The 6,011-nt window shown below is 50.4% G+C and overlaps 1 protein-coding gene across 1 annotated transcript in view; it reads right to left on the bottom strand.

The window, feature by feature from the left end:
• The window catches only part of PPIE (peptidylprolyl isomerase E), a 111,793-nt gene that overhangs the window by 71,755 nt on the left and 34,027 nt on the right, over nt 1–6,011 (bottom strand). The window lies entirely within an intron of this gene.

The raw sequence follows: 6,011 nt of genomic DNA on the forward strand, positions 1-6,011 counted from the left end.
CACTGAAGTGTTTCCTGACAATAGCACAGTCCCTCGAGGAAGAAATTCTTCCTACAGCAGAGCAAGAGAGGAGGAGAGAGGAGAGAAAGGAAAGAGAGAAGAGGCTGGGCAGGGGAGTAAGCTGACCCTGTAAATACTTTTACACAAAAATTTACTAAAACAACAAGTATTTCCTGAAGATCCACCCTGGGTGAGGCTTTGTGCTGACTTTGGAGATCACTGTGGGGGCAAGAATACATTGCTTACATATTTTATTCATCAGTTTTGAAAAAATGTCATTCGAAGCTGCAATTGAAAAGTCTCAGAAAAATGTGGAATTTTCTTTCCAAAACTTTCAGGGTTTTCTTTTACTTTTTCCAGAGGGTGGAACAGGACTGGGCCTCCCAGGGCATCTGGCCCTGCTTGCTTTGGTGGAGGCCTGGAGAAGTAGGGGGCGCTGGGTGGCAGAAGGGGGGCCTCCCAACCCATTCTCCAGCGTGGCCCCCTCTCTCCTGATGTGCTGCTCCTGGTTGTGCCTGCAGCGACTGTCCTCACTGTTCAACCCTGTGCTGTGTCGTGTTTTGTTTTTTTTTTCACTGACATTGAATAAAAAGTGTGACCGTGCTGGGGGCCTCTTCTCTTCCCCCATTGGAGACAGGGCTGGGGTGAGGAGAAAAGGGGAGAAGAGACCTGAGGAAGCTCACACAATGGGGGAACCTCGGCATCCTCCTTGGGGCAGAGGTCCTTGTTCCAAGTTACAGGGAACAGAGACCCACTCAAGCTAGTTCACAGCAAGGGGTGAGCAGATTACAAGGGACCCTAAAGATGGAAATTCAAGAATGGCTGGGCCTCAAGAGAACAGGCACTGTCAGTAGGACCTCTGCCCTCTCATCTCTGGGCCTTGAGGGTTCTCATCCCTTTGGCAATGTTCGCGTCTATACTCTTTTCTTTAGTTTCTCTTAAGACCCTCTTGGTTTCCCTGCACAAAGCGGCTGCTTCTTCAACTCTGTATCCAGACTCACCAGTGACTGACAGCTCCCTTCCGTGTCTCTTAATTCAGTTTTCAAGCAAGAGAATCTGATTGGTTCAGCTTAGCTTTTCCTGGGAGCCCTTGGTCCATTCATTAGCACCAGACCAGATGCTGATCAGGGGCCTGGGGGCAAGAATACTCTCCCTAAAAGGGAGCTAGTGGCGGCAGGCCTTGGACTCAGTTTCTCCCTCTGTCAAATGGAAGACATGGTCAGAGCCCACATGAGTTAGTGAGCAGTTAGTGGATAGAGGGCAGCGGGGAGAAAGGCCGAGAGTCAGGATTACAATTAGTCCACCTGGTACTGCTTGTACACGTTAGGAAAAGGTGCCCCCTTGAATGTAGTGATCCCATAAGCATGCAGCTAGGCCAGTAGATGGCACATTTGAGCTAATGAGAACAATATACCCCTTTTTGAACAATCAGCCTTGTCGTGCCCCAGTTCACAGCTTGGCAAGGAGCACACAGCCTGGATCTCAGCCCCTGCTTGCCCCCTGGTCAGGGGTGTTGTGTAGTGCAGACACTGTTCCACTAGCCACAGGAGCCCAGAGCCCTGAGACCCGCTTACACTGACCCAAAGGTGGTGGGGTGGGGATGGGAGTTGGTGGCAAAGTGTTTTTCTCAGAACATGCCCCCCTCAATAGCCAGAGAAGCACTGTTCCCTGCAGGGAGTGGGAGCCAGTGAGGGGGGAGCAGTCAGCTGCAGGTGTCTGCTTCCTCCTGAAACGCTCAATTACTTTTACAAGGGTTTTCTCAAGGACGCTTGGAGGGGGCCAGCTCCCTTGACAGGAAGCAATTAGGACAGAGGAGGGAGGCTGACCTGGCCTCAGGGCAACCAAACCTAAGGAGGTGACTCAGAGGCCTGAGAACTGGCGGTGGGGGGTGGGGGGGGCTGCTGTTTCCAGCTGAAGCCACACTGGAGGGAGGGAGAGCCTTGTTCCTGCCTGGTTTGAGGGCACAGGTCAGTCCACCTCCTGCTTTCACATTTGCCTTCTGCGCCATCTGGCCCTGAAGATCCAGAATGTGCCTCCTAAAGCGTGGATCTCACCATGTCAGCTCTCCAAGCCCTGCTTCTTCCTCCAGTGTAATAAGCTTCTTCAAAGTCCCTCTCCGCCCTGTCACCTGCTGACATCAGAAGCCATCTCTGCCCCTACCATGCCTCCTGCACAGGAATCACTGTGAATTGCCCTCCGTTTCCCTAAGGGATCTCTTAGGCTTCTGTGCTTCTGCGCAAGCCACTGCCCCTCCCTGGGCCAGCCATGCCCCCATCTCAGTGATCTCCTCTGTGAAGCCCTCCCAGATCTCAAGCAACTGGCGCCTTGCGTCCACACAGTCCATCATAGTCACCAAACAGCTTCCCATGCAATTCCCTGCCAGCTGGGCTGAACGCACACTTATGTCTCTGTTTTTAAAAACATTTTTTAAGGAAATGAAGGCTCAGAGAATGAATGGTAAGGCCAGGACTTGAACTCAGATCTCTTAACTTCAAAGCTGCTATTTATCATGCATTCTCATCCATGGGGAGTGAATCCAAATCTGAATGTGAAAACGGAGGTAACAGACCTCAAGTTCTGTGCTTCAGAGGAGGGAGAGTCTTCCCTGGCAGGCCAGGGGGTAGAGGAGCGGTAGGGGAGGAGGACAGGTGAAGGATGAAGCTCTTGTTCATCAAGAGAGCAGGAGGTGGTGTCCACCCCTGGTCTTGCTAAGGACCAGCCCACAGGGGAGCAGTTCAGGTAGAATCCTGAGTCCTCCCTAGATGGGCTTTTCCTGTGCTTTCACCTGCCACAGGGAAAGATGGGTTCTCAGCTCATGTTGTCCCAAATTAATAACCCTGGAGAAGACAAAGGCAAATCTCCCAGCACCTGTATATAAGAGTATAGGAGAGTGAGTGATGCAGCTGAGGTCATGTGCCCATCCTGGCTCAATCACTGTGTCCAGGGAAATAGGGTTCTCCCATTGGGCAGGTCTATGTCACATGCCTATTCCTGTGACCAGGGAGGCAGGGCCTGTTACTAGAAGAAGAGAGTGGGAAAGGATGCTAGTCAGCAAATCCAATAGCCACCAACTTCTGAGGAGCATTTGTAGAAGTGATGTGGAGAATCTCATGGAAATTTAGAGGTGGGCACTATAGCCAGGCTTCAAGCTAGGACTTGGGAAACTGTCAGGACCAGAAGTAGCTCCCTCTCAGAGCAGCATGGTTTCTCTTTCGTGGAGTCTCTGCTGCCTTCTGCACATTGCTTCCATCTTTATATCCTGGTGGGCTCAATCTGCTCACAGAGTTTTTGCCTCTTCGCTTTATGTTGCACATAACTACAGCTTGCTAAGGCCCATCTAGGTCTCTTAGAAGCCAACTATATTTTGTAGTATTCCTAGCTTCTTTTCCTATGGTTGACTATCCAGCCTCTGTTTCCCAGTTCCCAGTTCCTGAGGAAGAGAAATCTGATTGGCCCAGATCTTTCCTTTCAACTCAGGCTACACAGGTCAAAGGTCACTAGACAGCAAGGGGACGGTTCACCTTTGCATCAGGTACTCGCTGCCAGCCAAATAATGACTACACATTCTCCTCCTCAATGAGGCATCTGAGAATAATGGACCCCTTCCTAGAATTTCATTATTTATTGTTGTGTAGCAAGACACCTCAAAACTTAATGCTGGAAACAACAAAAATGTATCATTTTTCATGATTCTGTGTGTTGGCTGGGCTCACCTGGGAGGTTTTGTTGCTTCACACGCTGTTGGCTGGGGTCACTCATCCCACATCACCCCACTAAGAGATGGGCTGCGACTGGAACTGTTAAGATGGTCTCATTCATATGTCTGCAGCTGACAGCTGCCTGAGAAATCACTGGCTTTTGATCCTCCAGGGCCTCACTGCTTCTTCATGTGACCTTTCCAGATTTCTTCACACTGTAACTGGCTCCCAAGAGGACATAAAAAAGATCTGCAAGTCCTCTTAAAGCTTAAGCTTGGAAACCGCACATCACTTCCACAGCACTCTATCAGTCAAAGCAAGACACTGGGTCGATCCAGTGCCACCTCTGGAAGGGAGGAATGTTCAAGTCACACCGCCAAAGGGCAAGCAGGATGGGAGAGAGTTTGGGGCCATTTATGGAAACAATCTACTATGAGTGGAGAAAGACAACTCTAAACATACTTCCCTCAATCTTAATATGTCTTATGATTACAGTAAGTCCCCTACATACAAACCTTCAAGTTATGAACAGAGATGTGAACGTACAATCACCTGGCCAATTGTGTCAGTTCATGTGTCTGGTGTATATTGTCACACGGGTGCCTCCTGTATAAGTGGTTGTGCTTTTGTGTACTTTATAGCACTGTATAGAGCACAATAGTACAGTATTTCTCTATTTCAAGCCCAGAATGGCCAGAAGCAAGCATAAAAACAGTGGTGATGTAGCTGGTACTGCTGTACTTTTCAAAGTACTCTACTGTAAGATTAAAAATATTTCTTTCATTTTTTGTGTTTGTTTTATATGTATTATTTATGTGAAATATATTATAAACATATTATCAGTTCAGTTCAGTTCAGTCGCTCAGTCATGTCCGACTCTTTGCAACCCCATGAATCGCAGCACGCCAGGCCTCCCTGTCCATCACCAACTCCCGGAGTTCACTCAGACTCACCTCCATTGAGTCGGTGATGCCATCCAGCCAACTCATCCTCTGTCGTCCCCTTCTCCTCCTGCCCCCAATCCCTCCCAGCATCAGAGTCTTTTCCAATGAGTCAACTCTTCGCATGAGGTGGCCAAAGTACTGGAGTTTCAGCTTCAGCATCATTCCCTCCAAAGAAATCCCAGGGCTGATCTCCTTCAGAATGGACTGGTACAGTGCTATATAGCCGATTGTGTTAGTTGGGTACCTAGGCTAACTTTGTTGGACTTACAAACAGATTGAACTTACAAATGTATTCCTGGAACGGAATTTGTTTGTATGCAGGGGACTTACTGTATTTCTCCCTTCCTCCCATGCAGTTTGGTTGGTTACTCCCAGGTCATGATGGAGGGTGGGCAGACCCCTGCATTTTTTACCCCATCCCAGTCATACTTCCTCCAAGCTAAGCCAGTATTTTTCTCCTGCTGCCCCCATCCACCTTTGCACTCTTTTAGACACACACAGAGATGTCCCTTGTTCGCTTCCTAACCCGTGCCTTGGAATGAGTGGCATCAGTGTCTGCACCTCGGGCTCTGCACCAAGGAGGACAATGCTCTAGAAATCCAGGACGGTGGTCCAAGACTCTTGGTTTCCTAGGCTTTTCCATCGTCCTTCCATCTCACCACTTTAAGGCCTGTAACTAACCAAGCTCAGCCGGTGGGACCTGGGAGGGTGCGCCCCCTGCTGGCCATTGATGTCTAGTCTGGGTTCCCAGCCCCGCCAAGGGGAGCCTTTTGTTGCCACCGACTTGAAGGGTCCCTCCGTCTTGTTGGGGAGGAGCTGACGGGCTGGGCCCTCCAATGTGGCCCCCGCTAGAAGCAGGTTCCTGCTCTAGCAGGAGCTGTCCATCCTGCTGGATGGAGCTGTCCATCCACCACCTCCTCTCCCTCCGCGAAGTTGACTAGGATCCCAGGAGACATCGCTCAGGGTCCCAGGGTCCTGGCATCAGAGAGGAAAGACGGTGGGGGCGGGGCGGGGGAGGAGGGAATAGCTTTTTAATTTTTTTTGGAGGGGGGCTAGAATTTCATTTTCTCCTTTGTGGATCACCACCCTGGGTTTTAAAAAAAATAGTAGTCAGGCTTCCCCTTCTTTCGGTGCCGTTGACCGCCTGCGAAGAACAGGATCCCCGCAATCCCGAAACCTCAGCAGCCCGAAGGCCTGGTTTCAGGCTCAGTCCTGCGAGCCGAAGGATCTAAACCCTCATTAGGCGTGGGGAGGTCGGGGAAGGAGAGCTCAGTGTCCCGAAATACAACTCCACCAGCAACAGCAGCTACACACCGACTGCGACTGGTCGGGTTGAGCACCCAGCGCACTGCCCTCCCTCCTGCCGGCC

This window comes from Bubalus kerabau, chromosome 6, assembly GCF_029407905.1.
Source record: "Bubalus kerabau isolate K-KA32 ecotype Philippines breed swamp buffalo chromosome 6, PCC_UOA_SB_1v2, whole genome shotgun sequence".
Classification (NCBI taxonomy): Eukaryota; Metazoa; Chordata; class Mammalia; order Artiodactyla; family Bovidae; genus Bubalus; species Bubalus kerabau.